Source organism: Triticum aestivum, chromosome 4B (genome assembly GCF_018294505.1).
Source record: "Triticum aestivum cultivar Chinese Spring chromosome 4B, IWGSC CS RefSeq v2.1, whole genome shotgun sequence".
In the NCBI taxonomy this organism is placed as follows: Eukaryota; Viridiplantae; Streptophyta; class Magnoliopsida; order Poales; family Poaceae; genus Triticum; species Triticum aestivum.
The window spans coordinates 236,201,560-236,219,954 of NC_057804.1; positions in this window are offsets into that span (position 1 = coordinate 236,201,560).

Genomic DNA, 18,395 nt, shown 5'->3' on the forward strand with positions numbered 1-18,395 from the left:
GAACTCCAAGGGAGTTATTGGAGAGTCATCTGACAATGATCTCCATAACTGGAGGTTGGCGGAGTTACGGCCGTGTGAGTGGCCGCATAATCCGTTCATGGAAGGGGCTGGAATCCTTCAAGAGTTTGCACAATATGGTGCTAATTCCGGCCTCACCGACTTCATCGCGGCTGAATGTGAACAGTATCATCTCCTCACAGATTCCTTTGTGCAAAACTTTCATTTTCATTTTACGAATAACCCCCCTGAGGTGTCATTCAATTTATATGCTTAAAACCACCAAATACCACTTACTGAATTTTGTGACATATGCATGCTTCCTTCTGATGGTGATTTCGTAGAGCCTAGGCCCGTGGAGTTTGAGGGTTTTTACCGTACTCTGATGGTGGGGGATGATAGAGGAGTATCGAGTGTCAATGCTGCTAGTTTGCATTTCGCTGCTGTACATTATTTTGCTCTCTTTATTGCAAAATGCTTACTTGCTAGAGAGAAGCTAGGTGCACTTAGCGCCCCCTGACTTTGCTGTTTTGCATCGCGCACTTTATGGCGACAACAATTATAGATTGGGAGCTATTGTGGCGTGTCAACTTCACCTTAACAGATCTAAGGGTAAAATACATGGGGGCATTTATGCTACTCGCTTGGCGACTCACTTTAACGTGCAGATACGCCAGCATGACCAAGGTTTACTTAGATCCTGCGGCTATGGAAGACCACTAGTTTATTGCTACTGATCACCCTAATATTGATATTCCTTACAACTTTGTTTTCAGTGTGAGGACTCGTGATGTTATCCCATTGCCTGCACCTGCTTTGTTTGATCATGTTGCCAGGGTCGGATATAGGATTATGCCTGAGGACATTGTCGCTTACTAGAACCTCAACAATGGGACCCTTGGGTTCCTGCTCCCCAGCACTTCAACATTGGACTCACGGTTCCTACGACTGGTGATTACCAAGTTAGGCCAAATGCCTAAGCTTGGGGGCATACGTATTCCCACCGACATTACATCCATGTTCACACATTTCATTCCAGTTGTCGGTGTTCACACTTTTTCATTGTATTATCCATGTTAAATTTGTTTTCTCGCTTTCTTCTTGTGTGTTTGAAAAACTTTGAGAAAATCCAAAAATATGTTTCCTGCTTCTTTTGTAGTTTTCTTCCTAGTTTAAATTGTTGTAGCATTAAAAAGAAAACCCAAAAAGATTTCCTTGTTCTTCTTTTGCTTGTTGGGAGCATTCCCATGTAAATAGTTTTTCTGGTTTTGCTTTTCCCTTTTTATTTTCTTGCTTATGAAAAACCAAAAACTCCAAAAATATTTTGGTGTGGTTCTCTTAATTTCTTTTCTTTTTATTGAGTCATACCGAGGAGAAGACCACGATGAAAATGTTGAGTGGCTCCCATTTGCATTATTGTTGATCTAACGAAGAGCCCATACTACCTTGTCTTCTCCTTTTGAATAAAATGTTTGCAGATTCCAGCTTAGTCCAAGGCACTCTTGCACTATTATTATTTTCAAATCGTTCGGTCGTGCAAGTGAAAGGCAATAATGACGATATGTGATGAACTGGCCGTGGCAGAGAGAAACGGGTATGAACTCGATTTGTTCTGTTTTTGTATATATATTTAACCTAGTATCAATGATTTAGCCAATTATGATCAAACAAGTTTGCAATAACAATTAGAGATTATAGTTTCTCATGCCATGCATAAGTAGCTAGGGGTGGATAATGATTCATCTTGGATGTCAACATTCCGTTAAAATGATTGTGATGTAGTTTGATGATATGGTATCCTCCTCTAAATGTTCAAGTGGCCTGACTTGGCACATGTTCATGCATGTAGTTGAATCAAAACTAACATAGCCTCTATGATATTTATGTTCATGATGGTCATATCCTACTCATTGCATGAGAAAAGAGCAGTAATAGGGATTCCCTGTCCCAAATTGCTAAAAGAACTCATCAATAATCAAACAAAAACTCCTATGGAGCAAAAACCTTTACTTTACCACTTGGGAACCGCTACTAATTTGTTTAGCATGGAAGATATTGATAACTGATGGTCGCAAAGTAAACAAGAAGGGTGCGTGTCTCAAAATTTCATTTACCTCTGTTTTAAAAACTTGAGCTCTGACACCTCTGCATATCACTGCTTCCCTCTGTGAAGGGACTATCTATTTACTTTTGTGTTGTGTCATCACCTTCTCAAATAAGCGCCAGAACCTGAGAGCATTGTTGTCATGCTAATGCATTGTGTGTATCTAATGTTGGGTGCATCATAATTGGATCTTTTCTACCATGAATTACAATGTTTAGTCACTGCTTGAACTTTGGAGGTGCTTTGCATTTGTGTTTTGCGGTCTTAGAAAGGGCTAGAAAGATACCACTATTGTCATATTATATCATGGTTGTTTTGACAACATGATGCTAGTTTAGATATCTTATTATTGCTCGCTAGTTCATTGTGTCATTGATATGAGTTAATATAATTTTTAAGAGTTATTGTCGACATGGTTAGTTATAATCTTTGCTGAAAACCTAGGTGCTGTTTAAGCTTATTTATGAAACAAGAGCAAAAGAGTTTGTAAAAGTTTTTCTTTTTCACTTTCAGTTTATCAACTGAATTGCTTGAGGACGAGCAAAGGTTTAAGCTTGGGGGAGTTGATACATCTCCGTCGTATCTACTTTTCCTAACGCTTTTCCTCTTGATTTGGACTCTAATTTGCATGATTTGAATGAAACTAACCCGGACTGACTTTGTTTTCAGCAGAACTACCAGGGTGTTGTTTTTGTGCAGAAATAAAAGTTCTCGGAATGGGACGAAACATTGCGAGGATTTTTTATACAATAAAACACAATTTTTGGAGCCAAGAACCACCGGAGGGGGGCACCTGGGTGGGCACAACCCACTAGGGCATGCCACCCCCTCAGGCGCGCTTAAGTGGGTTGTCCCCACCTGGTGACCCCGAAGACCCTGAAACCAACGCTATAAAATCCTATTTTTCTAAAAAATAAGAAAGAAAGAATTATCGTGTTTCACGATACGGAGCCGCCGCCGTCTCTTGTTCTTCATCGAGAGGCCAGTTTTGGAGTCCGTTCGGGGCGCCGGAGAGGGGGATCTTCGATCTTCGTCATCACGAACCCTTCTCCATCGCCAACTCCATGATACTCCTCACCGGGAGTGAGTAATTCCTTTGTAGGCTCGCTAGTCAGTGAGGAATTGGATGAGATTCATCATGTAAGTGAGTTAGTTTTATTAGGGCTTGAACCCCAGTATCCATTATGTTCTGAGATTGATGTTTCTATGACTTTGCCATGCTTAATGCTTGTCACTTTGGGCCTGGGTGCCATGATTTCAGATCTGAACCGTTTATGTTATTATCCATGTTCTAGATCCGATCTTGCAAGTTATAGTCACCTACTACGTATTATGATCCGGCAACCCTGGAGTGACAATATTGGGGAACACTCCTATTGATGACCGTAGTTTGAGGAGTTCATGTATTCACCGTGTGCTAATGCCTTGTTCCGGTTCTCTATTAAAAGGAGGCCTTAATATCCCCTAGTTTCCAATATGACCCCGCTGCCACGGGAGGGTGGGACAAAAGATGTCATGCAAGTTGTTTCCATAAGCATGTATGACTATTTACGGAATACATGCCTAGATTATATTTATGAACTGGAGCTAGTGCTCTATCGCCCTTGGTTATGACTCTATCATCATGAATATCATCCAACGAATCACCCATCCAATGCCTATGAATTTACCTTATATTGTTCTTGCTAAGTTATTACTGCTGCTACTGCTATCATTACTGCTACAAAATTGTTGCTATCATTGTTACCGTTACTATTTTTTTAACACCTTGTTACGGTTACTATTGTTACTGTTACTATTGTTGTTGCTACTATCATCAACACTATCATACTACTTTGCTATTGATCGTTTTGCTGCAGATAATTAATCTCCAAGTGAGGTTGAATTGACAACTCAGCTACTAATACTTGCAAATATTCTATGGCTCCCCTTGTGTCGAACCTATAAATTCGGGTTGAATACTCTACCCTCGAGAACTATTGTGATCCCATATACTTGTGGGTTATCAGAGCAAGCCGGTGGAGTCTTCATCGACTGAACCCAACTGCAAGAGGAGAACAGTAGTTGACCCGACGACGCTTCCCCGCCATCCTCTCCCTCACCGTTCACATCGTCTCACGAGGCAGCTGTCTACCATCGAGGAATAGGAGGGGACTGCCCCCCCCCCCCCCAAAACCCAATAGTTGGGCAGGTTGTGAATTTTCAGGAGGAGCGTAGGGTTATCAGTATTTGCAGGTTGTGAATTGTGTTTTGTGTTGTGTATTTTGAGAGTACTTTCAGATATGAATGTCTTTTGAATTTAAGATTTGCAGTATTGAGCATATCAAGTATTTTATGAATTCTATAGATCTATTTTAGCACTTAAAAATGTAGTTTCATATAAAAGTGCAGACAATGTGATTCTCAGAGAAGAAACTGCAAGTTTTAGTTTCAGATAAGAAACTGCAAGTTTCAGAGGCAGAGCATTTATATTAACACGCCCTTTTCAAACAGGGATAACATCATGTTGGATGTTTTATTCATGGTCGAAAATGGAACCAGCTGTCAGTTAACATCATGATGATCAACATTCATGCATAGCACATCTTCATATGATGCACAGTTAAAAAGGTATGCTATTTTCAAAATGCCCACACAATGTCGAGTGTGCGAAAAATAGAGAAAACGAGGGACCGGGTTTTGGCAAGTGTTTGATGTGCTGTGCATAGATGACAATGGGGACCCACATGTCAAGAATGGTAGAGGCAAAAAATTTGGAGATATTTTCACTGCATCAGGTGGAATCGAACCCGGGCGGAACAACGGCCAGGTAGTGTCACTTGGTCACCGGGCTAGTTCAGTTGTTTCAGTTGTTTCGGCCACTGTAGCAGGCCTTCCTCGGCTCCGGTGGTTCGTTCTCGTCCTCCGCCTTGTGCGCTCGCTGCCGCGCCGCTGTCTGCCATTGTGAACATGCTGAATAAATGAGAGGAATCTGGAGAGGACTGTATGTCGAGAGGCGGACAATCGGGCCCCACCAGGTCGATGGTCGTATGCAAGCTAGTGCCTCATTAAAAAAATACTTCCTCCTAATGCTATACTGACGTTGGGGCCCACGGGTTTTCAACATAGTTAATTTTTTTGAGGTGCTTCAATCTAGTTACTAACGGAGATAAATTTACAACGAAGCCGGGGAGCTGGCAGGTATCATTTATTACCAGTGGGCCAGCAAGTATCAGCTAGGTTGTGGGCTGCCCCGTCTAGGCTTTCTTTTTTAAGATGCACAACCCACGACATGCCGGTTTGTATTTTCTTGAGGGCCATCATGTATCGACCGGCTTATGGACCTCTCGTCCTAGGTTTTATTTTTCCTAAAACATTTGCAGCCCAACTTATGTATTTTTTGGAAGAAAACGCAGAGGTCTGTTCTATTTTCCTATATAAGAATAGGAATGCCAGGTCCAACTAATGTTTCCCTTTTGACTATATTATATATATTTATATTATTTTATATGTTAATATATATTATTGTTATTTTGTCATATATTTAACAGATACTTACATATATGAGAAAACAATATCCCACGTCTTATTAACTTATAAAAATAATTTGTTAACAATAAAATCCTAGATTTTTTACATTAAGGCAACGAAAATCGTGATGATTGTGGACAAAAGCTTGGTAAGATTTAAGGACCAATGTAATAATAAAGCACTTATTATTTAAATATAGTTAATATAGAATGCTCAGCCCCAGTTTATTTTTTGATAATATTGATGCGCCCAACCCAACATTATAATTAGAACCAGCCGAGCAAAATCATGTATTTTGAGAAAGTGCAAATGGGCTGTAATTTTTTAGGAAAAAATAAATGGCTGCATGGACACTACATTATTTGTTCACCCAGCCAGCAAATTCGTGTATTTTGAGAAAGTGAAAATGGGTTGTAGTTTTCAAAAAATGGGCGGCATGTACGCTACATTATTTGTTCACGCAGCCCAGCAAATGGATTGTAATTCTAAAAAAAGATCAAATGGACTGTAAATTCTGAAAATATAGGTTGAATATGTGCCACATTTTTGGAGGCTGAAACGTGGGCCAATAGGTCGAAGCCAACGCAAGTCGTTCTCAACTTGGTCAACAAATGATTCTTACAGTGATAGCCGCCGGGATCACCTGCTCCCGCCTCCTCTTGCTTGCAGCTCTGCTTAGCATGCTTCACAGTGAAGCGCTGCCCCATCACCGACCATGCCATCCCTCCACCCCTCCACACCTCATGTTCTTCTCCACCGACTGCCGAACAACGCCGCACCAAAACCAGTTAACCCTCGTACACCTCTACGTCTGCAACTCCACTCCCGCGTCTTCCCATCTCCGGATCGTTGTTGTCCGGGGCCTCATCATCGTCCACCTCCTTGGATGTGTTCGGGGCGGCGTGGTCAACACAAAAAAAAATGAATACTCCCCCTACTAGCTGGGACCCACAATGGTGGGAGGATTACTTGTGGGCCTACTAACTTGACGCGGACGCAGGGCTTTTTCAACTTAGTCAACATGAACTATTCTAGCTCCAGTGACCGTACGATGTCCATCCAATGGCCAAACTGCTTCTTCAACCTCTGGTCTTCTTGCTCCAGGCGCCCAAACTAGCGCCGTCGTGGCGCCTGCTCCTGCCTCCCATGACCGGCTCTGCTACCACGCATGCCTCACCGACCCACTCTACTCCAACCTCTGGCCAGGCCATCCCTCTACTCACCACAACCCCTGTGATTCTGCAGCGACGGCAGCTTCACACCGAAGCCTTATCAGTCGACCCTCGTACTCCTCTCCACATGGGCATCCACCGCCACGCATTCCCTGGCTCCGCGTCTTCCCCTTCCTAGGCCTCACCGTCATCCACTGCCTTCATGCTCTCGGCGCGGTGTGGTCAATGTGGGCAAGGAATGACTTCCATCGGAAGAGTACTGTACATGGAGAGGCTGACAGCTGGGTCCATGGCTGCAGCAAGAAAGTGCAACCTTATTACACGTAAAAAAATTATTCCTCCACCTAACAGCAGGGACCCATCGGAAGGGCCTCTGTATTTCGCGAAAAAACGGTCCCCCCGCTGATAGCTCGGATCCACCAGCTGTATCTTCGCACACAAGGAAGTGCCTCGTTATTACGCACAAAAAATGAATACTCCCCCTTCTAGATGGGACCCACCATAGTGGGAGGTTTATTTGTGGGGCTACTAAGTTAACGCGGGTGGAGGGCTTTGTCAACTTAGTCAATATGAACAATTCTAGCTCTAGTGACCGTATGATGTCCATCCAACGGCCGTAGTGCTTCTTCAACCTCTGGTCTTCCTGCTCCAGCCGCCCAAATGAGCGTCGGTCGTGCCGCCTGCTCCTGCCTCCGGTGGCCGGCTCCGCTGCCGCGTAGGCCTGACCTCCCAACCCTACTCCAACCTCTGGCCAGGCCATCCCTCACCCACAACCCCTGTTATTCGGTGGCGACACCATCCTCCCACCGCAGACGAACCCGCCAACCCTCGTACTCCTCTCCGCATGGGCATCCACTCCCGCGTGTTCCCTAGCTCTGCGTCATCCCCTTCCTAGGCCTCGCTGTTCTCCATCGCCTTGGTGCACTTGACCCGGCATGGTCAATGTGGTCAAGGAACGACTTCCATCGGTAGAGTACTATACGTGGAGAGGCTGACAGCTGGGCCCACGGCCGCAGCAAGGAAGTGCAACCTTATTACATGTAAAATAATTATTCCTCCACCTGACAGCATGGACCTGATAACCCACAAGTATAGGGGATTGCAATAGTTTTCGAGGGTAGAGTCACTACAAAAAAAAGACACATCCGTGACATTTTGGGCCAAACGAATTTTTTTCTGTCATACATATGACACTTCTATGACGATAATTGTGACAAAACCCGGTATCATCATAGATGTGGTGGGCTCCTACTTCTATGACAAAAAACCATGACACAAAATGGGCTTTTCGTCCTGGGCGGGCCGGAGACGCAGCTGCATGACATTCTTTGGGCCGTCCATGACGGAAAAAACCATGGTAGAAGCGAGGGGGAGGAAAATTTCGGGGAGTTGCTGGTTACGGTGGGAGGTCGGGGGTGGAGCGATGCGCGTTTCTCTCATACATACGCGCGTGTGTGCGAGGCGTTGGTTCTAACTGAACCCGAGCGATTGCACTGCAAGCTAAGCATTACTGAACCCGAGAGGTTGATCGATGGCTGTTAACTGAACCCGATGGAGCGATTCCTTCGCTACTGCTGCTAATTGAAGCCGATCGATTGGATGAACAGTGAGCGTTGCAGGGGGGTTTGGATGAACAGTGAGCGGTGGCATTGCCTCTGGATGAACAGGAACCCGTGGTGTGGAGGGCTGGATGAACAGTAGACGGTGGAGGGGTGGCCGTGGAGCGGTGGTTGAACAGGACCCCGTGGTGTGGAGGGCTGGATGAACAGTAGACGGTGGAGGGCTGGATGAAAAGTAGACAGTGGAGGGGTGGTTGAACAGTAGCCGGTGGAGTAGCACGCGGTGGAGGCTGGATGAACAGGAGCCCGCAGAGGCTGGAGGAGGTCAACGGTAGGCTGTGGAGGCTCGAGGAGGTCGACGGTGGAGATGAACAGTATCCCGTGGAGTCCTGTTTTGCGATACGCCACACCCCTCCCGATGAACATGACCCCTTTTCGACTGTAGCGCTCCAACATAAGTCCGTTTCGTCCGTTTTGCGGTACGCCACACCCCTCCCGATCAACAGGACCCCGTTCCGTACATAGGAGGTTCGTTTCCTCCGTTGTGCGGTGCGCCAGGTCTCGTTTCCATCGCCTGTTCTGTCCAAGCCCTCCCGATGAACACGACCATGCATTTCGTTCCGACCTAGCCGGTTGGCTCCCACGCGTTCCATTGCCTCCCGATGAACATGATGCATTCCATTGCCTCCCCATGAACACGACGTATTCCGTTGCCTCCCCATGAACATGATGACGACACTGTTTCTCTGTTCCGACCCAGCCATGTATGTATGCGCGAGTAGGCGTTCAAGACCCCGCCCATATGTACGTACGTGGCCGTATTTTCTTTCTTGCACCCTGGCCGCTGTACGTATGTGTACATGCTACGTGCGCTCCTCTACTACGACACGTGCGCGCCTCTACTACGACACGTGCGCACCTCTACATTGACTAGTATGTACGTACACGTTCGCGACCAGGATGACAACACTACGTACGCTTCGACCAGGTGGGTCCCGACTGTCAGGCACTTCCTTGCCTGCGAAGATTTGGCTGGTGGGTCCCAGCAGTCAGGGGGCGAATCGTTTTGTTTTTTGTTTTTTTGCCCAGACGCACTTCCTTGCGTGCGAAGGTGTAGCTGGTGGGTCCCAGCAGTCAGGGGGAAACGTTTTTTCGCGAAATACGGTGGCCCGTTCAGTGGGTCCCCGCTGTCAGGTGGAGGAATAATTATTTTGCGTGTAATAAGGAGGCACTTCCTTGCTGTGGCCGTGGACCCAGCTGTCAGCCTCTCCACGTACAGTCCACGTCCGATGGAAGCCATTCCTTGACCACGTTGACCACGCCGCGCCGAGAGCACCAGGGCGATGGACGACGGCGAGGCCTAGAAAGGGGATGACGCGGAACCGGTGAAGACGCGGCAGTGGATGCCCACGCGTAGAGGAGTACGAGGGTTCACTGGTTCGCTGCGGTGTGAGGCTGCCGTCGCCGAAGAATAACAAGGGGTGTGGGTGAGTAGAGGGATGACCTGGCCAGTGGTGGGAGTAGTAGGGGGCAGTGAGGCCTCCGCCGCATCGCAGCCGGCCACGGGAGGAAGGAGCACGAGGCACGACCGGTGCTGGTTTGGGCGCTGGAGCAAGAAGACCAGAGGTTGAAGAAGCAGTACGGCCGTTGGATGGACACCGTACAATCATTGGAGCTAGAATCGTGCATATTGACTAAGTTGATAAAGCCCTCCATCCCCGTCAACATAGTAGTCCCACAAGTCAGCCTGCCACTATACTGGGTCCCAGCTAACAGGGGGAGTATTCATTTTTTGTGCGTAATAACGAGGCACTTCCTTGCGTGCAAAGATATAGGTGGTGGGTCCGAGCTGTCAGCGGCGGTAACGTTTTTTTTGCGAAATACTGAGGCCCTTTTGGTGGGTCCCCAATGTCAGGTGGAGGAATCATTATTTTGCGCGTAATAAGGAGCCATTTCCTTGCGTGCGATCATGGACCCAGCTGTCGGCCTCTCCACGTACAGTCCACTTCAGATGCATGTCGGTCGTTGACCATGTTGACCAGGCCGCGCCGAGAGCACCAGGGCGGTGGACGAGGGCGAGGCCTTGGAAGGGAACGGCATGGAGGCAGGGAAGACTAAGCAGTTGTTTCCCACGCGGAGGGGAGTACGACTGAATGAGGGTTTACTGGTTCATTTGCCGTCGCTGGAGAATAACAACAGGTGTGGGTGAGTACAGGGATGGCTAGGCCAGCGATGGGAGTACGGTGGGGTAGTGAGGCCTGCACGGCAGCACAGCCGGCAGCGGGGAGGAGGGAGCAGGCAGTCCCGCCGGCGCTTGTTTGAGCGGCTGGAGCAGGAAGAGTAGAGATTGAAGAAGCACGACGGCCGTTGGATGTCCATCCAACAGTCACTGCTTGTGCGTCAACCTTTTTTTTAGGAAAGCCTCAAATCTGTGGAAAACATCATACAGCCCATCTGCCGTTATTTCTAATAATTTACAACCCATTTGCTAATTCTCAAGGTTATTTTTGGAGCCCATATTCTTTTGTTAGCATTACAGCCCATATTGTTGCCACGGTTAAAAAATTATACGAAATCTTGCATATTTCGGTGCGGTCCGAACTGTTTTTAATCCCGAAATTTCGACTCACATACAAACTGATTTTAAAAATAAATGTATATCAATATAAAATCCAACAAATTCTCCACGCATAAAAATTAATGTAATTTAAAATCTCGAAATGAAAAAAAGATATTTGAAACTAATTGCCGGTTTGATGCGTTTTAAAAATGTATAGCCCATTTCTCATTATTGATAGGCCATTTTCTCAGCCAGCCGAATGAAGCTCTCCTCGTCTTGAAAGATTTGCAGCCCAACACGCCTGACAAAGCGACTTACTTGGCAAATCACAAAAAAACTGGGTTGTGGCCTTTGACCCAGCTGTCAGCCTCTACACGTACAGTATTCTTCTGATGGAAGTCGGTCGTTGACCATATTGACCACACCGCGCCGAGAGCACCAAGGCGGTGGACGACGGCGAGGCCTAGGAAGGGGACAACACGGAGCTGGGGAAGACGCGGCAGTGGATGCCCATGCGGAGAGGAGTACGAGGGTTCACTGGTTCGGCTGCGGCATGAGGCTGCTGTCGCCGCAGAATAACAGGGGGTGTGGGTGAGTAGATGGATACCCTGGGCCAGCGGTGGGAGTAGTAGGGGGTGGTGAGGCCTCCGCGACATCACAGCCGGCCATGCGAGGCAGGAGCACGTGGCACGACTGGCGCTGCTTTGGGCGGCTAGAGCAAGAAGACCAGAGGTTGAAGAAGCACTATGGTCGTTGGATGGACATCGTACGGTCACTGGAGCTAGAATCGTTCATATTGACTAAGTTGACAAAGCCCTCCGTCCTCGTCAACTTAGTAGGCCCACAAGTCAGCCACCCACTATGGTGGGTCCCAGCTAGCAGGGGGTGTTCATTTTTTGGTGCGTAATAAGGAGGCACTTCCTTGCGTGCGAAGATATAGCTGGTGGGTCCGACCTGTCAGCTGGGGGGGGGATGTTTTTTTCGCGAAATACAGAAGTCCTTCCCACGTACAGTGCATGTACAATGCGTAATAAGGAGGAACTTTCCTTGCCTGCGACCATGGACCTCGTGGGTCCCAGCCGTCAGGCTTTCCACGTACAGTCCTCTTCCGATGACTCTCGTATGTTGACCACGCCGCGCCGAGCGCACCGAGGCGGTGGACGACGGCAAGGCCCCAGACTGGAACGACCCGGAGATGGGAAAGACGCGGCAGTGGAGTCGCAGACGGAGAGGAGTGGGAAACTTGACTGGTTCGGGTGCAGGGTGGGCCTACACGCAGCAGAGAATAACAGGAGGTGCGGAGTGGAGGGATGGCCTGGTCTTTGGCGGGGTAGCGTTTCGCTGAGGAGCGCAAAACAACGCCGCTGGACGCCGAAGGCTGGAGCAGGAGGTTCCGACAGAACTGGGGGAAGAAGACGAGAGATTGAAGAAGAATGTCGGTCGTTGGATGTAAATCCAATGCCTTCTTAGGCTTCGACCTACTGGCCCACATGTCAGCCAGTCCATTTGTTTTTAGTCCATTTGGTGGGCTGGGTGAAACAATGATGTAGCATCTATGCAGCCCGTTTAAATCCCATTTGCATTTTTCTCGAAATCCACCGACTTGCTGGGCTGGGTGAAAATATCATGTTGGGCTAGACGGAGAAATTTTATAAAAACATAAACACATGATTGCACGTCAGTAAAATCTTTGCAAGCTTATGTACGCAATCACTAGGAGTTAACTTGGCAAGTTATATATAAACAATTATTATTATTATTTTGTAAGAACTTTCAACTTACAAAATAAAATATCATTTTAATTTGATGAGTTAATAGTACGTGGGGTATTTTTTTTATGCTAGATGTGGGACAGTTTAGTTGGTTCTAGGGGAAAGCACTGGGAGAAAACTCATTTTACATCGAAAAAGAAAGTGGGAGAAAATTCAGAGACCTGCTAGGTCCACCTAAGGAGAGGAATATGTTGGGAGGAAGGAGATTCAAAGCACGGCAGCCGAGTGAACTAGTTTTTCTATGGACAAGTGAACAAATTTACATACAAGCAAATAGCCACTAAAAAAGCAATCAGGTTAATGGGTTCTTAAAAGAAATATTTTGGACAAAACAGATAATTACGACACATAGGCTAATGCATGAAACACTCAGATGATAAAGGTGCTTATAAACAGATAAAGTACATCATCTAGACCTTCCTGGCATGCTTGATCATGACGCTGCGGCTGTCCGTGTACTCGTCGGTTACGGGAAGCAGACACGCCCTCATGTCCAAGATCTACCTGTACATGTCGTAGCATGCGTATGCGTCCTTGGCCGCGTAGGTTATGTAGGCTAGATTCAGAGGTACCTCCCACGTGTTCAGGTCATCTTCTTTCATGTTGGCGTATCAGGGGTCGATGATGGTCTCAGCGAGGTCAACCATAGAGTCCTTCTTCTGCCCGTTGCTGGTGATCTTGTATTGCTTCTGGATGTCGAGAAGCTTGTTGCACCAGATGGCCGAATCGTCGCGTTCTTCCTTCTCTCCACCGTAGCGAAGGCGCAGTCGGCGCTGCCGATGAAACGGGTGAATGCTCCAGAACCTGGTGCAGCCATAGGACTGAGGCGAGGCAGAGCTTCACCGAGTCCGTATCGTTGGTGTACATCACATTCAACTTGGTGTAGCCATAGGACTGAACGGCGAACTAACTCCTTGCTGAAGTCCATATCCAGCAGGCTCACCCCTCGGATCACCATTGGAGTCTCTTCGAGTGAACGAGTGTGTAGGCGGCGACAACAGTTCGTTTTTCAGCTCTTGGGGAACTGGATTCAACAGTAAGCTAAGTGTGTACAGGCGACAACAGTTACTATCCCTCCCTCGTCCGCTGCACGCCCGACAAAAGATGCACCCTTGGCGCATTCAAACGCCTCCATTAAGAAACCTACTCCGGCCACACGTCGGTTCACGAGCGGGTCTGTATTGGTACTGTAATAACAGGAGTTAGTGGTCACTTTACTTAAATTTAATTAGCTTTAATAGAAATTTATACTTAAAACAAGCAATGCATTGGCTCGTTCTATCAGTGCCACGGGATGAACATGCACAACAATTAGAATTATTATTCTCAGGACACACACGATCAACACATTTGTCGCACTTTCACAAAGATAATACTACCAAGTTTGAACTGTTTGTTATGGTTGCTGTCCTCTGCATCATCATGCCATGTTTCCAAGCTTGCAAGATTCAGAACCAACAAATAATATCCAAATAATAAGTACAACAAAGATGCCTACACATCTCATTGATTCCCAGCTTGCAAGATTCAGAACCAACAAATAAGTTCCAAATAATAAGTACAATAAAGATGCCTACACGTCTCATTGATTTCCAGCTTGCAAGATTAAGAACCAACAAATAAGATTCAAATAATAAGTACAACAAAGATGCCTACACATCTCACTGATTCCCAGCTTACAAGATTCAGAACCAACCCATTAGAGCCTTTTGATAAAGTGAATATCGGGATTAAATCCATCTTGGCTAGCCATGTCATACAATCGAAGAACTTGGCGAATGCTCTTGACCGTCACAACATCTGTAGTAGAGTATTCCTGTTTGCGCAGCATGTTTGCATAGCACAAACAAGGAGACAGGAGAGCATGGTTTCACTTTAGTTGAACCATTTTGTGCAGTTCCACCAAAATTGAGAGATGTTGCCCACGTGACATTTTAGTTGAACTGCACAAGACACTCATTCCAAAAAAAAGTGTTTTGTGCAGTTCACCAAAAGGTCACAATAGCAACAAGGTGAAAGGGATATCCCTATCTGCACAAAATGAGAGAAAGTAAACAGTTGCTGGTCAATAAGAATATACGAAACATATACAAAATGAAAAGAAGCATCTTAATTATGTTCATGTCAATCACGCAAGGACAGTAGAAATTTTAAAACGTCAGCAATGCTCATTTTACCAGAAGCATTACGATCAACAATGAGATTCCTCAGATATGGGATTACTTTAATGGTGGCATTGCTTGTTTACCAGACACAGTAAATCAACAGCAGCTAAAGAGTTGGTTTAAGGGCATGGGACTGTGGGGACACCAGGACACTCAGCAGCGTAAAGGAGCAACTTACTTATCATATTGGGGAAAACAGCAGGAGTGCCATTTGTAACACAGTTTAATTGCAACTTACCGCTGGAGGCATTAGATTAACAATAACACTGGTTAGACATGTCCCTAAGGTAATAGTGTGATCGCTTCATTTTACATGCGCCCTTACAGCAAAAGGTTGGTTTACCCGCAAAAAAATAGCAAAAGGTTGATATAAGGACATGCGACAGTGGACGCATCAGCACAATGTACCTACAAGGAGGCATAAAGTGGTGATGCCGAGCTTGTTCACGCTATGTGAGGGTAGCAAACCTAATCTTGGAGACCTTTTACTATGTGAGGGCAGCAAATCTAATCCTGGAGACCTTTTACAATGTGAGGGCAGCAAATCTAATCCTGAGACCTTTTACTATGTGAGGGCAGCAAATCTAATCCTGAGACCTTTTACTATGTGAGGGCAGCAAATCTAATCTTGGAGACCTTTCACTATGTGATGGCAGCAAATCTAATCCTGGACATACTCTGTTGACTTGTCTACCAGCCGCCACTTTCTATCCTTTTTTCAACCAATAATAGATCTGTTCCTTATCCAGTTTGTATTGCGTTTTCCCATTATTTCCCTTTTCAACCAAGAGATCGGTTGGGTATCCGGTCTCTACTACTTTCACCATATTATTTCCTCTCTGAATCAAATCCTAGATTCATGCTACAACTTTCCCCCCTTTCTTAGTTGTTTGAACAAATCCCTAGAATCGAATGCATGAAGTAGCTTTACCTCTAATAATACTAAAAATTTAGGTGGCTTTGGAAGAGCTGATGGGAGTAGAAAAAGATGCACATGCAGACACGTGGGGAGCTGGGGCAGTAGAGCAAGGCCGCTTTCGAATAACTTATACCTGAGGGTCGCCGGGATGTCCGCGGCGGCAGGTCGGATCTGCGGACAATACGGTAGGGAGGAAGAAGGGTCGGAGGACCTCCCGAGCCGGTGCTGTGTCGGAGAGAACAGCACGGGCAGAGGATCGGGCCCCTCTGGCAGCTGTGGGTTTCCTCCCTTGGCGGCGATGGCCGCGTGAACGATGCACCTTTTACTCCTCTACACACACCGGTCGAAGGGATCTGGCCGGATCTGTGACCAGCGGTGAGCAGAGAGAAAATGTTGCTACCGCTGTCTTGTTTATATCTGGAGAGGATGAGAGAATGAAGAGAGCAACCCTAGTAAAGCAAGCGCTCAGGCCCCTGCATCCATATATAGTGGAGTGATTATCTTTTCTCTCTCCACAACAAGCGCTTCAATTTGTGTACGTGGCATTAAAGAAAAGAAACTCTCTATTTAAGGTGATTACTCTACGACTCCTACTTACTACTACAGTACTACTGTGACACCCGGATAATTAAGCTACAGTAACCCTCTACTAATGATGCCACATCACCTAGATTACTGTTGCTAACCTCGCGTTAGTTTGAAACCGATTTGACTTCAAATTCAAAATCAATGAAACAATAAAAGTTTTCAAGTATTATAACCAAATTGTTCGGGTTGTGCCAAATAATGCATAAGTAATTATGGTGGGGAAACCAAACTTTTATACAGTATTTAACTACTCTAAACTAAATATGACAGTAGCAAAAACAATTAATTAAAATACCTTTTACAATTAGTAAAATACTAACCAGTTTGTTTTGTCACCAAATTTTTTGTGGCATTGGGTATTTTGAAACACTAGTTTAGGTACTACTTATATATTTTATAAAACAAATATATATAGAAAATAAAATAGAAAACTAATAAACATAAAATAGATAAAAACCAAAAGCTTAAACAAAAGAGAAATAAAGACAACCCCCCCCATGGCCAACTGGGCCACGACCCAGCAGGCCGGCCCACATGCCCAACCGCGCCCCTGGCCTATATGGCCTGCGGTGCCCAACCCTAGCTCGACCGACACCCCACAACCCCCCACTCCACCTCGCTCTCTTCCCCCCGATCTGGATCGAGACCGGGGGCTCGCATCGGCGCTCGATGCTGCCGCGGCCTGGATCACCACATCGCCGCAGCCGCCACCACCGCACACCGTCGCTGCCTCGTCCTGCCACTGCATCGCCGAACCTCGCCGCATCCTCATCACCTCCCACGACGGCCTACAATAGGCCTCGCCGCCCCCGACGCCGCTGGACCACGTCGCTGTTGCCCGGAACGCCACCTCAATGGCCTCCTCGCCGGACCTTGCGTCCTCGTCCTCTTCCCCGTCAGCCGCCAGCAAGCCTCGGCGCCCCCTCTACCCATCAACGCTGGTGAGGCCCCGGGCCTCTCCCCTTCTCTGCCTCACGCCTCACTCGCGGTCACCGCATGTTAGATCGTCCACGCGCGCGCGTCGGGGTGAGCACGCGCTCACCGTGCCCAGCGTGCCCTCTGCGCCATGCTCCCCGCGAGCCCCCACCTGCGGCACTGCACCCTCACCATGTCGACCCCCCCCCGGTGGCCTGGCCGCACCCGTGCCATGGCGCTGCTTGGCCGCCCTGCTGCCTGCCGTGGTGCTGCTGCCTCCGCCCGTTTCTGGTGCCGCTACCTCCCTGGCTGCCCCTGCCTTGCTTCCTCCCCGCGAGCGCGGCTTGCGCGCCTACCCATGGCCTCGCCGAGGTCCCGTGCCCCTTCCCTGCGTGCCCAGCTGTGGCGCTGGCCGACCTGTGCCACTGACCCAAGGGGCCCACGCCCCTGTACTATTTAGAACAAAATAATAATAATAATAATAATAATAAATAAAAATGAAAATTATAATTAATTAATTAACTAAATTAATTAACTCAATTAATCATGTTTATTTAAACTAATTAAACAGTAGTTACCTAAACAACTAATTAAACTGATTAATAGGTTGATTTGGTTTTGTACCTATGACATGCGGGACCCACACGTCAGCTACCCAGTCAACACCTCTGTTGACTGCTGACGTCATGCTGATGTCAGCATGCACTATTCTGGATAATGTTGATTAAAATAATTAAGTAAATTTAAAAAATGATTAAATCTCTTAAAATTAATATAAAATAAACCGTAGCTCGGATGGAAAAACTTTGTACATGAAAGTTGCTCAGAACGATGAGACGAATCCGGATACGCAGCCCGTTCGGCCGCCACACATCCCTAGCATAGCAAACATGGAACTTTCCTCCTCCGGCCCGTCTGTCTAAAAAAGCGAAACACCGGGACTACTTTCCCGGATGTTTCCCCCCTTCATCGGTATCACCTACTACCGCGTATTGCCTTGTTACGCTTTGTGATGCTTTGTTTTCTCTGTTATTTATTGTGTTCCCTCTCCGAACTTCTTTCCGGTAGAACCCGAGATTGCCGGTGACCCCCAGTTCAACTACGGTGTAGACGACCCCTCCTACTTGCCAGAGC